Source organism: Rattus norvegicus, chromosome 17 (genome assembly GCF_036323735.1).
Source record: "Rattus norvegicus strain BN/NHsdMcwi chromosome 17, GRCr8, whole genome shotgun sequence".
Classification (NCBI taxonomy): domain Eukaryota; kingdom Metazoa; phylum Chordata; class Mammalia; order Rodentia; family Muridae; genus Rattus; species Rattus norvegicus.
Window position 1 is genome coordinate 38,223,874 of NC_086035.1, and position 13,649 is coordinate 38,237,522.

Sequence of the window (13,649 nt, forward strand, 5' to 3'; positions counted from 1 at the left end):
TATTACATAAGACTTTAGTTTTACCCTAAGTACCGCAGTACTAGAGATCATTAACTCAATTGAAAAAATAATGAGAAGTTTATATTTTTTCACTATAAGAGGAAGATCTCTGGAAATCCAAGACGTGTGGGTTTCCATCATACCGGCAAAAATGCATCTAGAGTAAAGAGCAGGAACAGCCTAGGGCCAGCAGAGCCTAACTCACAGGAAAGGCCTGGATATTCTGACTCAGAGTCAGACTTAGATATGATCAAGACTGTCTCCTGCAGACCTTAACAAATGGTAAGATTTCCCCAGGCATGGGTGTAAGAAAAAAATTACACATTTCTCTCATGCCCAGCTCATCTACAAATTAAGAATTCATGTCCATTTTCTTTTATCATGACTTTTTTTTCCTCTGGTTTGTTAGAAATCATAAAAATTCACATTATAGTTTGAAGGATACAAATTCTATGTATAATTACTTCTAAAATTCTAATGAGAAAATTTTAAGGACAATTTTCTCTGTGATCAGGTAATCTGATAGATTTTTTCTGGTGTTCTATGGTGGTATGAGGATATTATGTATATGGAAATTTGTACTAGATAGAGAAAAACGAAGCATGGTCATTTGTTTTTAACAAAGTCTGATGCCCCCTCGTGTGTGTGTGTGTGTGTGTGTGTGTGTGTGTGTGTGTGTGTTTATGATTATGTGCTGATATAGTTGTAAAAGGGATTGTTTCCCTAATTTCTTTCTCAACCAGTTTATCATTTGTAAAAAAAAAAAAAAGGCTAGTGATTTATTTAATTTTACATCTGGCCACTTTGCTGAAGTTGTTTATCAGCTGGCCATTACAGAAAGCCAAGTCCCATGCTGGGACGAGCAGATGAGGAGGCATGAGCACTGGGGTGCAAGCCAGCATGCCAGTGCCAGGGCAAGCAGACACCTGGGGCCGCAGGAAGCACCCAGGGGAGCAGCTGCAGTCTGTGCCTATGGCCCAAGTGCTGGCCAGGGCATTGGAGCAGCTCAGAGCTGCAGCGGTTCGGGTGGACGGCATCATGGATGAGAAGATGCTCACCAAGGAGCTAGACCAGAGGATCGAACAGCTGAACTAGTGCAAGCAGCTCTCTGAGTCCCAGGTCAAGAGCCTCTGTGAGAAGGCTAAAGAAATAGTGACCAAAAGAATCTTACAGGCAAGAGGTTCAAAGTCCAGTCACTGTGTGTTTATTGGCAATTTCATGACCTCATGGAACTCTTTAGAATGGTGGTAAACCACCAGATACAACTCACTTGCTTATGGGTGATTATGTGGACAGAGGATATTACTCAGTTGAAACAGTTACACTGCTTGTAACTATTAAGGTTCCTTACCAAGAAAGTATCCCCATACTCCGAGGCAATTGTGAGAACAGACAGATCACACAAGTTTATGATTTCTACGATGAGTGTTTAAGGAAATACAGGAATGCAAATGTTTGGAAATACTTCACAGACCTTTTTTGACTATCTTCCTCTCACTGCCTTGGAGGATGGACAGATCTTCTGTCTACGTGGTGGTCTCCCACCATCCATAGACACACTGGATCACATCCAAGTACTTGAACACCTACACGAAGTTTCTCATGAGGGTCCAATGTGTAACTTGCTGTGGTCAGATTCAGATGACCATGATGTCTGGGGGATATCTCTTCAGGTTATGCTTTTGGCCAAAATATTTCTGAGACATTTATTCATGCCAATTGCCTCACGTTTGTGTCCAGACCTCAACAGCCGGTGATGGAGGGTTATAACTGGTGCCATGACCAGAATGTAGAAACAAGTTTCAGTGCTCAAACTATTGCTATTGTTGTGGTAACCAAGCTGCAATCATGAAACTTGACACTCCTAAGAATTCTTTCTTGCAGTTTGACCCAGCACCTCCTAGTGGTGAGCAACATGTCACTAGTCATACCCCAAACTACTTCCTGTAATGAAAGTTTAACCTTGTACAGTATTGCCATGAACAACCATATATTGACCTAATGGAAATGGTCAGAGCAAAAGTAACAAAGTGTCATAAATAGTTAACATTCAACAATCTTGTTTTCACGGGTACCAGAAGATGTACCCTATGAAAATACAAAGCCTCTTGTCATCAACAGCCATGACCACTTTAGAATGAACCAATTCATTGCATGTTGATGTGACATTGTTGGTTACGAATCCAGTTTCTGACATAGAGCTATTTTGTTTTCATGAAAGACTGCAGATATAGGATGTGCACATTAACACCTGTGAGTCCAGTTCACTTCCACTTAGCTATAGCTTACTCAGCATGACTGAAGATGAGGAGAGCAAACAAGCATTAAGGTTAATGAACATTTTTAAATAAGTATGAAGTCCTCCCCTCTTGTTGTGTTCCTTTCAGGTATACTATTAATTTAATTGTGTGATTTGTCTGCACTCAGTTTCTCCCCTTCTCAAATATCAGCCCCTCGTTGTTCTTTATTACTGTAGAAAACCTGGCGAGTTGGTTTGAACAGAACTGTCTCCCTCCTGTAAGATGATGTACTGCACAAGTCACCACAGTGTTTTCATAATAAACTTGAGAACTAAGAAAAATCAGGTTTGAATTGTATCAGTGGGCATGACTGGTGCTGGTAATTAAACAAGATAAATCTATTGATCAATTTCAGAATTTGTAGAATTCCACATGAAGAAAAATAAAGATCAAGGGCACTGTGTAACCTCTCTGGCAACTCCTTGGTGTTCTTGAGAAGAACTTGGGGACTTGTTTGCCTGACAGACTGCAGTTTGTCTTCTTGTTGGCCTGCGCATGTGAAAGGAAATCTTTGCTGCTTCAGTGTGATTTGATTGTTAAACCATAGAACTTGAGAGTTATGTTTTTAGGATTTTACTTAAAATGGCAAGTTTTCAGGTAGAACTTAAACAAAATGATGTGTCTAATTACTGTAGTTTCTGGTTACAAAAATACTGCTGTGTATACTTCATGCACTTTTTAAAATGATTGACAGAATGGTAAGTTCTTAACAAACATTTCTAAATTTCTTGTCAAGTCATGTGATCTTAGAGTTAGTTAAACTTGTCTCAGATAAGCTATTAGAACCTAAGTTTGTGTTCCTTAACTGGAAAATCAGTGAAGCCAAGTAGAAACAAAGTTGATTTGGGATTGTATATTGTTCAAGATCCAAGAGTGGTGCCTGAGTGCCAGCACTCAGAGAATAATGAGTTTTCCTTTCTGTTCTTAGAGTTGGCTTACAACCGAAGACAGTTCTTCTCTGGGGACTGAATATTTGCTATTTTAAGCTACCTGGGCAAACATCAGGATGCTTGATCTCTTTTTGTTGTCTTATTATTCTCGCTAGCATGTTGAGTACTATATTGAAGAGATATGGGGAGAGTCGGCGTCCTTGTCTTGTCCAGATTTTAGTGGGATTGCTCCAAGTAGCTGTCCATTTAATTTGATATTGGCTGTTGGTTTGCACTAAATTGCTTTCTAATGTATGTCACTTGAATTCCTGGTCTCTCCAAAACTTTAAACATGAAGGGGTGTTATATTTTGTCCAAAGCTTTTTCTGCATCTATGAAGATGATCATGTGATTTTTCTTTTAATTTGTTTATATAGGAGATTACGTTAATGGATTTTCATATATTGAACCAACATTGCATCCCTAGGATAAAGCCTACTTGATTGTGGTGAATGATGACATTCATATATTCTTGGATTTTCTTTGCAAGAATTTTATTCATTATTTTTGCATTGATATTCATAAGTGATATTGGTCTAAAGTTATCTTTTTTGGTAGAGTCCTTATAGGTTTAGGTATCAGAGTATTGTGGCTTCATAGAATTAATTAGGTAGTGTTCCTTCCGCTTCTATTTTATGGAATATTTTGAAGAATACTAGTTTCAGATCTTCTTTGAAGGTCTGACACAATTCTGAACTAAATTGATCTGGCCTTGGGTTTTCTTTAGTTGGGAGTATTTTAATGAATTCTTCTATTTATAGGATATGAGCATGTTTGGAAAGTTTATCTGCTCTTGATTTATCTTTGGTATGTAGTATCTGTCAAAAAACCCATTCATTTCATCTGGATTTTCCAGTTTTGCTGAGTATAGGCTTTTGTAGTAGGATCTGATAAGTTTTGAATTTCCTCCAATTCTGTTATTATGCCTCCCTTTTCATTTCTGATTTTGTTAATTTGAATACTGGTTCTGGGCCATTTAGTTAGTTTGACTAGGGGTTTATCTAGGGGTTGCTTCTCTCAAATAATCAGCTTTTGGTTTTGCCAATCATTTGTATTGTTTTCTTTGTGTTCCATTAATTTCAGCGCTAAGTTTGACTGTTTCCTGCCTTCTACTCCTCTTGGGTGAGTTTGCTTCTTTTTGTTCTAGAGATCTCAGGTGTGCTGTTAAGTTGTTAGAGTAAGATATCTCCAGTTTCTTTACAAGGTCACTTAGTGCTATGAATTTTCCTTTCAGCACTAGTTTCATGGAATCCCATAAGTTTGGATATGATGTGTTAAAATTTACATTAAATTCCAGGAAGTCTTTAAGTGCTTCCTTTATGTTGTCCCTGATCATATTATCATTGAGTAGAGAGTTGTTCAGTTTCCATGTGTATATGGGCTTTCTGTTACTTTTGCTGTTATTGAAGACCAGTCTTAGGCCATGGTCATCTGATAGGGTGGATGGGATTATTTCAATCTTCTTGTATCAGTTGAGGGTTGTTTTGAGACCAATTATATGGTTAATTTTGGAGAATGTAACATAAGGGGCTGAAAATGAGGGGTATTCTTTTGTTTTAGGGTGAATTGATATCTGCTAAATCCATTTGGTCCATAACCTGTATTAGTTTCACTGTGTCTCTGTTTATTTTCTGTTTCAATGATCTGTCCACTGGTGAGAGTTGGGTGTTGAAGTATCTCACTAATATAGTGTGGGGTTCAATGTGTGTTTTGAGTTTAATAAATTTTTGTTTTTTTTTAATCAATGTGTGTGCTCTTGCATTTCATGCACAGATGTTCAGAATTGAGACTTTGTTTTGGCAGATTTTTCCCTTTGATGATTATAAATTATCCTTCTTCAAAATGTTTGATAACATTTGGGTGAAAATCTATTTTTTGGATATTAGGATGGCAACTCCAGCTTGTTTCTTGGGGCCATTAGCTCGGAAGACCCTTCTTAATAATTTTACTCTGAGATCATGTGGGTCTTTGTTATCTAGGAGTGTTACTTGTGTGCGGCAAAATGCTGGATCTTATTTGCATATCCAATCTGTTAGCTTATGTCTTTTTATAGGTAAGTTGAATCCATTAATATTGAGAGATATTAAAGATAGATAACTGTTGTTTCCTGTTATATTTGCTTTTCTACATGGTTTATATGCTTGTGTTTGCCTCTTTTTGGCTTTGTTGTAAGATGCTTAATATCTTGTCTTTTAGGTGGTATAGGTATTTTCCTTTTGTTGGATTTTTTCTTCTAGAATTCTCTGTACGAATGGATTGGTAACTAGATATTGTTTGAATTTGGTTTTGTTTTGTAATTTTTTGGTTTCTCCATCTATGTTGACTTAGAATTTTGCTGAGTATAGTAGCTAGGTTTGGCACATGTGTTCTCTTAGAGTCTGCCTGACCTCTCACCATGCTCTTTTGGGTTTCATAGTCTCTGTTGAGAAGGCTGCTATAATTATTTTTTTTTAATTTGAGTATTTCTTATATACATTTCGAGTGTTATTCCCTTTCCCGGTTTCCGGGCAAACATCCCCCTCCCCCTTCCCCTCTTTATGGGTGTTCTCCTCCCCACCCTCCCCCCTTGCCACCCTCCCCCCCAACAATCTAGTTCACTGGGGGTTCAGTCTTAGCAGGACCCAGGGCTTCCCCTTACACTGGTGCTCTTACTAGGATATTCATTGCTAACTATGAGGTCAGAGTCCAGGGTCAGTCCATGTATAGTCTTTAGGTAGTGGCTTAGTCCCTGGAAGCTCTGGTTGCTTGGCATTGTTGTACATATGGGGTCTCGAGCCCCTTCAAGCTCTTCCAGTTCTTTCTCTGATTCCTTCAGCGGGGGTCCTATTCTCAGTTCAGTGGTTTGCTGCTGGCATTCGCCTCTGTATTTGCTGTATTCTGGCTGTGTCTCTCAGGAGCGATCTACATCTGGCTCCTGTCGGCCTGCACATCCTTGCTTCATCCATCTTGTATAATTGGATGACTGTATATGCATGGGCCACATGTGGGGCAGGCTCTGAATGGGTGTTCCTTCTGTCTCTGTTTTAATCTTTGCCTCTTTATGCCCTAGCAAGGGTATTCTTGTTCCCCTTTTAAAGAAGGAGTGAAGCATTCACATTTTGATCATCCGTCTTGAGTTTCATGTGTTCTAGGCATCGAGGGTAATGCAAGCATTTGGGCTAATAGCCTCTTATCAATGAGTGCATGCCATGTGTGTTTTTCTGTGATTGTGTTACCTCACTCAGGATGATATTTTCCAGTTCTGACCATTGGCCTACGAATTTCATAAAGTCATTGTTTTTGATAGCTGAGTAATATTCCATTGTATAGGGGTTGGGGATTTAGCTCAGTGGTAGACTGCTTGCCTAGCAAGCACAAGGCCCTGGGTTGGGTCCCCAGCTCCAAAGAAAAAAATTCCTATGTGTAGATTCCTATGTGTACCACATTGTCTGTATCCATTCCTCTGTTGAAGGACATCTGGGTTCTTTACAGCTTCTGGCTATTATAAATAAGGCTGCGATGAACATAGTGGAGCACGTGTCTTTTTTACATGTTGGGGCATCTTTTGGGTATATGCCCAAGAGAGGTATAGCTGGATCCTCAGGCAGTTCAATGTCCAATTTTCTGAGGAACCTCCAGACTGATTTCCAGAATGGTTGTACCAGTCTGCAATCCCACCAACAATGGAGGAGTGTTCCTCTTTCTCCGCATCCTCACCAGCATCTGCTGTCACCTGAGTTTTTGATCTTACCCATTCTCACTGGAGTGAGGTGAAATCTCAGGGTTGTTTTGATTTGCATTTCCCTTATGACTAAAGATGTTGAACATTTCTTTAGGTGTTTCTCAGCCATTCGGCATTCCTCAGCTGTGAATTCTTTGTTTAGCTATGAACCCCATTTTTTAATAGGGTTATTTGTCTCCCTGCGGTCTAACTTCTTGAGTTCTTTGTATATTTTGGATATAAGGCCTCTATATGTTGTAGGATTGGTAAAGATCTTTTCCCAATCTGTTGGTTGCCGTTTTGTCCTAACCACAGTGTCCTTTGCCTTACAGAAGCTTTGCAGTTTTATGAGATCCCATTTGTCAATTCTTGATCTTAGAGCATAAGCCATTGGTGTTTTGTTCAGGAAATTTTTTCCAGTGCCCATGTGTTCCAGATGCTTCCCTAGTTTTTCTTCTATTAGTTTGAGTGTATCTGATTTGATGTAGAGGTCCTCGATCCACTTGGACTTAAGCTTGTACAGGGTGATAAGCATGGATCAATTTGCATTCTTCTATATGTTGACCTCCAGTTGAACCAGCACCATTTGCTGAAAATGCTATCTTTTTTCCATTGGATGGTTTTGGCTCCTTTGTCAAAACTCAAGTGCCCATAGGTGTGTGGGTTCATTTCTGGGTCTTCAATTCTGTTCCATTGGTCTATCTGTCTGTCTCTGTACCAACACCATGCAGTTTTTATCACTATTGCTCTGTAATATTACTTGATTTCGGGGACAGTGATTCCCCCTGAAGTCCTTTTATTGTTCAGAATAGTTTTAGCTATGCTGGGTTTTTTGTTATTCCAGATGAATTTGCAAATTGTTCTGTCTAACTCTTTGAAGAATTGGATTGGTATTTTGATGGGGATTCCATTGAATCTTTAGATAGCTTTTGGTAAAATGGCCATTTTTACTATATTAATCCTGCCAATCCATGAGCATGGGAGATCTTTCCATATTCTGAGGACTTCTTCAATTTCTTTCTTCAGAGTCTTGAAGTTCTTATTGTACAAATCTTTTACTTGCTTGGTTAAAGTCACACCGAGGTACTTTATATTATTTGGGTCTATTATGAAGGGTGTCATTTCCTTAATTTCTTTCTCGGCTTGTTTCTCTTTTGTGTAGAGGAAGGCTACTGATTTATTTGAGTTAATTTTATACCCAGCCACTTTGCTTAAGTTGTTTATTAGCTTTACTACTTTTCTGGTGGAACTTTTGGGATCACTTAAATATACTATCATATCATCTGCAAATAGTGATATTTTGACTTCTTCTTTTCCGATCTGTATCCCCTTGACCTCCTTTTGTTGTCTGATTGCTCTGGCTAGAACTTCAAGAACTATATTGAATAAGTAGGGAGAGAGTGGGCAGCCTTGTCTAGTCCCTGATTTTAGTGGGATTGCTTCAAGTTTCTCTTCATTTAGTTTAATGTTAGCAACTGATTTGCTGTATATGGCTTTTACTATGTTTAGGTATGGGCCTTGAATTCCTATTCTTTCCAGGACTTTTCTCATGAAGGGGTGTTGAATTTTGTCAAATGCTTTCTCAGTATCTAATGAAATGATCATGTGGTTTTGTTCTTTCAGTTTGTTTATATATGGATCACGTTGATGGTTTTCCGTATATTAAACCATCCCTGCATGCCTGGGATGAAGCCTACTTGATCATGTTGGATGATTGTTTTGATGTGCTCTTGGATTCGGTTTGCCAGAATTTATTGAGTATTTTTGCATCGATATTCATAAGGGAAATGGGTCTTAAGTTCTCTTTCATTGTTGGGTCTTTGTGTGGTTTAGGTATAAGAGTAATTGTGGATTCATAGAAGGAATTCGGTACTCTGCATCCAAATCCCGTGGGAGGGAGAGCTAAACCTACAGAGAGGCAGACATGCCTGGAAAACCAGAAGAGACTGCACTCTGCACACATCTCTGACGCCAGAGGAAAACACCAAACGCCAGCTGGAACCTTGGCGCATGGAGGCTCCGGGAAATTGCGGCACAGATCTTCCTGGTTGCTGCCACCGCAGAGAGCTCATAGGCAGCACCCCACGAGCAAACTTGAGCCTCGGGACCACAGGTAAGACCAACTTGTCTAATGCAAGCAACCTCCTGGTGAACTCAGGACACACAAAGGCAAAATTCCTCTAGGACCTGGCAATTCCGGTGGTTAGCGGGAGTCCCAAACCTGCGGATCCCTGCCCCCAGCAGCTCTCTGCTCCCAAACCCCGTGGGAGAGAGACCTCACCCCCTGGTCAGGTGGGCACTCCTGAGGCTGCAGAGCGGAAGAGACCACCAACACTGCCCACCCCTGCCCAGATCCCTGGCCCAAGAGGAAACTGTATAAGGCCTCTGGGTTCACATGGGGGAGGGCCCAGGAGCGGCAGGACCCCTGTGCCTGAGAAACCGCCGGAACCTGAAGGAAACCGACCGGATAAAGAGTTCTCTGCACCCAAATCCCTTGGGAGGGAGAGCTAAACCTCCAAAGAATCAGACACCCTGGGAAAGCAGAAGAGACTGCACTCTGCATGAATCTCTGATGCCAAAGCAAAACATCAAACACCATCTGGAACCCTGGTGCACAGAAGCTCCAGGAAAGGGCGGCACACATCTTCCTGGGTGCTGCTGCCATGGAGAGCTCGTAGGCAGCACCCCACAAGCAAACTTGAGCCTCTGAACCACAGGTAAGACCAACTTTTCTGCTGCAGGTGACCTGCCTGGTGAACTCAAGGCACAGGCCCATAGGAACAGCTGAAGTCCTGTAGATAGGAAAAGCTACACGCCCAATAGCAGAACACTCTGTCCCCATAACTGGCTGAAAGAAAACAGGAAAACAGGTCTACAGCATTCCTGACACATAGGCTTATAGGACAGTCTAGCCACTGTCAGAAATAGCAGAACAAAGTAACACTAGAGATAATCTGATGACAAAAGGCAAGCGCAGGAACCCAAGCAACAGAAACCAAGACTACATGGCATCATCCGAGCCCAATTCTCCCATCAAAGCAAACACGGAATATCCAAACACACCAGAAAAGCAAGATCTAGTTTCAAAATCGTATTTGATCATGATGCTGGAGGACGTCAAGAAAGATGTGAAGAACTCCCTTAGAGAAACACAGGAAAACATAAATAATCAGGTAGAAGCCTACAGAGAGGAATCACAAAAATCCCTGAAAGAATTCCAGGAAAACAAAAATAAACAAGGAGAAGCCCAGAGAGAGGAGTCACAAAAATCCTTGAAAGAATTCCGGGAAAACACAATCAAACAGTTGAAGGAATTAAAAATGGAAATAGAAGCAATCAAGAAAGAACACATGGAAACAACCCTGGATATACAAAACCAAAAGAAGAGACAAGGAGCTGTAGATACGAGCTTCACCAACAGAATACGAGAGATGGAAGAGAGAATCTCAGGAGCTGACGATTCCATAGAAATCATTGACTCAACTGTCAAAGATAATGTAAACCGGAAAAAGCTACTGGTCCAAAACATACAGGAAATCCAGGACTCAATGAGAAGATCAAAACTAAGGATAATAGGTATAGAAGAGAGAGAAGACTCCCAGCTCAAAGGACCAGAAAATATCTTCAACAAAATCATAGAAGAAAACTTCCCTAACCTAAAAAAGAGATACCCATAGGCATACAAGAAGCCTACAGAACTCCAAATAGATTGGACCAGAAAAGAAACACCTCCCATCACATAATAGTCAAAACACCAAACGCACAAAATAAAGAAAGAATATTAAAAGCAGTAAGGGAAAAAGGTCAAGTAACATATAAAGGCAGACCTATCAGAATTACACCAGACATTTCGCCAGAAACTATGAAGGCTTGGGTTCCTGCACTTGCCTCTCACCATCAGATTATCTCTAGAGTTACTCTGTTCTGCTATTTCTGACAGTGGCTAGACTGTCCTATCAGCCTGTGTGTCAGGAGTGCTATAGACCTGTTTTCCTGTTTTCTTTCAGCCAGTTATGGGGACAGAGTGTTCTGCTTTCGGGCGTGTAGTTTTTCCTATCTACAGGTCTTCAGCTGTTCCTGAGGGCCTGTGTCTTGAGTTCACCAGGCAGGTCACTTGCAGCAGAAAAGTTAGTCTTAACTGTGGTTCCGAGGCTCAAGTTTGCTCGTGGGGTGCTGCCTATGAGCTCTCCGTGGCGGCAGCAACCAGAAAGATCTGTGCCGCCCTTTCCGGGAGCCTCTGTGCACCAGGGTTCCAGATGGCGTTTGGTGTTTTCCTCTGGCGTCAGCGATGTGTGCAGAGTGCAGTATCTTCTGGTTTCCCAGGCATGTCTGCCTCTCTGTAGGTTTAGCTCTCCCTCCCATGGGATTTGGGTACAGAGAACTGTTTATCCGATCTGTCCCTTCAGGTTCCGGCGGTGTCTCAGGTGCAGGGTTCCTGCCGCTCCTGGGCCCTCCCCCATGGGAAGCCAGAGGCCGTATACAGTTTCCTCTTGGGCCAGGGATGTGGGCAGGGGTGGGCAGTGTTGGTGGTCTCTTCCGCTCTGCAGCCTCAGGAGTGCCCACATGACCAGGCGGTGAGGTCTCTCTCCAACGGGGTTTGGGAGCAGAGAGGTATAATTCTAATAGGTGTGTCTTTGAATGTTTTTGGCCCTTTTCCCTTGAAGCTTTTAATATTCTTTCTTTTTTCTCTGTGTTTAGTGTTTTGACTAGAATGGGATGAGAGGCTTTTCTTTTCTGGTCCCATTTCTTTGGTGTTCTATAGACTCCTTGTACCTGTAAGGCTGTCTCTTTCTTTACTTTAGGGAAGTTTTCTTCTGTGATTTTGCTGAAGACATTTTCAGGTTCTTTGAGTTTGGAATCTTCATTCTCCTTTCTTCCAATTATTCTTAGATTTTGTATTTTCATTGTGTACTGTATTTCCTGGATGTTTTAGGTTAGGACTTTTTTATCTTTTGATTTTTTTTGAACTATTTGTCAATCTGTTCTACACTCTCTTTTACACCTGAAATTCTCTCTTCTATCTCTTCTATTTTGTTGGTGAAACTTACATATGTAATTCCCTGTCCTCTTTTCTAGGCTTTCCATTTTCTGGTTTGTCTCTACTTGTGTTTTCTTTATTGCCTTTACTTCTAATTTTAGGTCTTGGACTGCTTTATGCAATTCCTTCTGCTTGATTGTGTTTTCCTGTATTTGTTTAATGGATTTTTTTCCTCTCTAATGTATTCTACCTGTTTACCTGTGTTTTCCTGTATTTTTTCAGTGAGTTATTAATATGCTCTTTAAAGAACTCTATTATATTCATGAGACAGGATTTTAAGTCAGTTCCTTTATTTTCAGGTGTTTTGGTGTATTCAGGGCTTGCTATGTTGGGAGAATTGGGTTCTGACAATGCCCATGTATATTGGCTTCTTTTGCTTATGGTCTTGTGCTTGTCTCTCATCATCTGGTTATCCCTAGTGTTGGCTGGTCTGGGTGACTTTGTCTGGAGTATGTCTCTTTTGTCCCTGGATTGCAATAGGTCTCCTGTAGGCCTGTGGCCCTGTCTGTAGCAAACCTCCTTTGGGACCTTCCAATTGGAAGGTCTTCAGCAGTGCAGAGACACTGCTGATTTGTTGCCCTGGCTGCAGTAGATTTCCTGAGTCGCCTTCAGATTGTTGGGTCTTCAGAGGAAGAGTCAAACTGTTGTCCTGTGTGAAGCTGTTCTTTTAGGGTGCAGGGAGAACAATTGCCTGGGGTTTCTGTTTCCTTGTGTGCAGTCAAACTCCAGGGAGGCTTTCAGTCTTTTGGGTCAGTTGTCCTGCTTTCTCTAGAGCCTCCAAGAGGTCTTCAGGCTGTGGTTTCCATTACCCAGTTGCCTTGTATACAGAGGAACTCCTGCTACACCTTCAAGCTGTGGTGTCCTGGGTGTAGTGGATCATCTTCTGGGATAGCTCTGATTGTGGAGATGAATGCCCTGGGTGCAGCAGACCTCCTAGAATACCTTGGAATATGGTATCAAATGCTCTCAGTGCAGAAGTTCTTCTGATATGCCTCAGGATATAGTGTCTTCCAAGGAGCCGAATAGCTAAGACTGTCCAAGCAGAAAAGACCAGGTAGAAGGGGTTATCCAATTTTTAAGCTGGTGCAAGTTGAACATTTTGCTCCAGAATTGCTGATCATTCCCCCATTATGGTTTGAACTTTTATGTGATAGAACTGTCATCCCATATATTTTCCTACATGTAACACTTCACCCACACTAGCACAAGTATACATGATAAAATATTTGGTTCTTCGAGATGAAATCTTGGTATCATTACTTTGGTCTATCATTGTCTCCCTATTTTGGTTGAGTAGTCATTCCTCCATGAGATGAAGTATTCCAGTTCATCCAAGTATTAATTGAAGGGGCCTGCACACATTGGGGCCTTCCCACACCATACCCAAAGACCTATTTTCAAACTGAGGTTCTTTATTGAGCAGGAAAGAAAAATAAAAGTGGATGATTTCTGACCCAAGCAGAAAAACAGCAGCAAATGATATTTCAGGTATAATTTTTTTTAAGAGGCGATAGTTATATTACAGTTGACTAATACTATATTAGTTAGGTTTTCTATTGAGGTGAAGAGACATCATGACACAGCAATTCTTGTAGAGGAAAATATTTTATTGGTGCTTTACAGTTTAGTCAGTTATTTTCAGGGACAGAAGCTTGGCAAAATGTAGACATACTGGAGAAGGA

At 41.0% G+C, this 13,649-nt stretch overlaps 1 pseudogene; it reads left to right on the forward strand.

The window, feature by feature from the left end:
* Nucleotides 1-1,038: 1,038 nt before the first annotated feature.
* On the forward strand, nucleotides 1,039-1,950 carry LOC134482776 (serine/threonine-protein phosphatase 2A catalytic subunit alpha isoform-like; annotated as a pseudogene).
* Nucleotides 1,951-13,649: the final 11,699 nt, after the last annotated feature.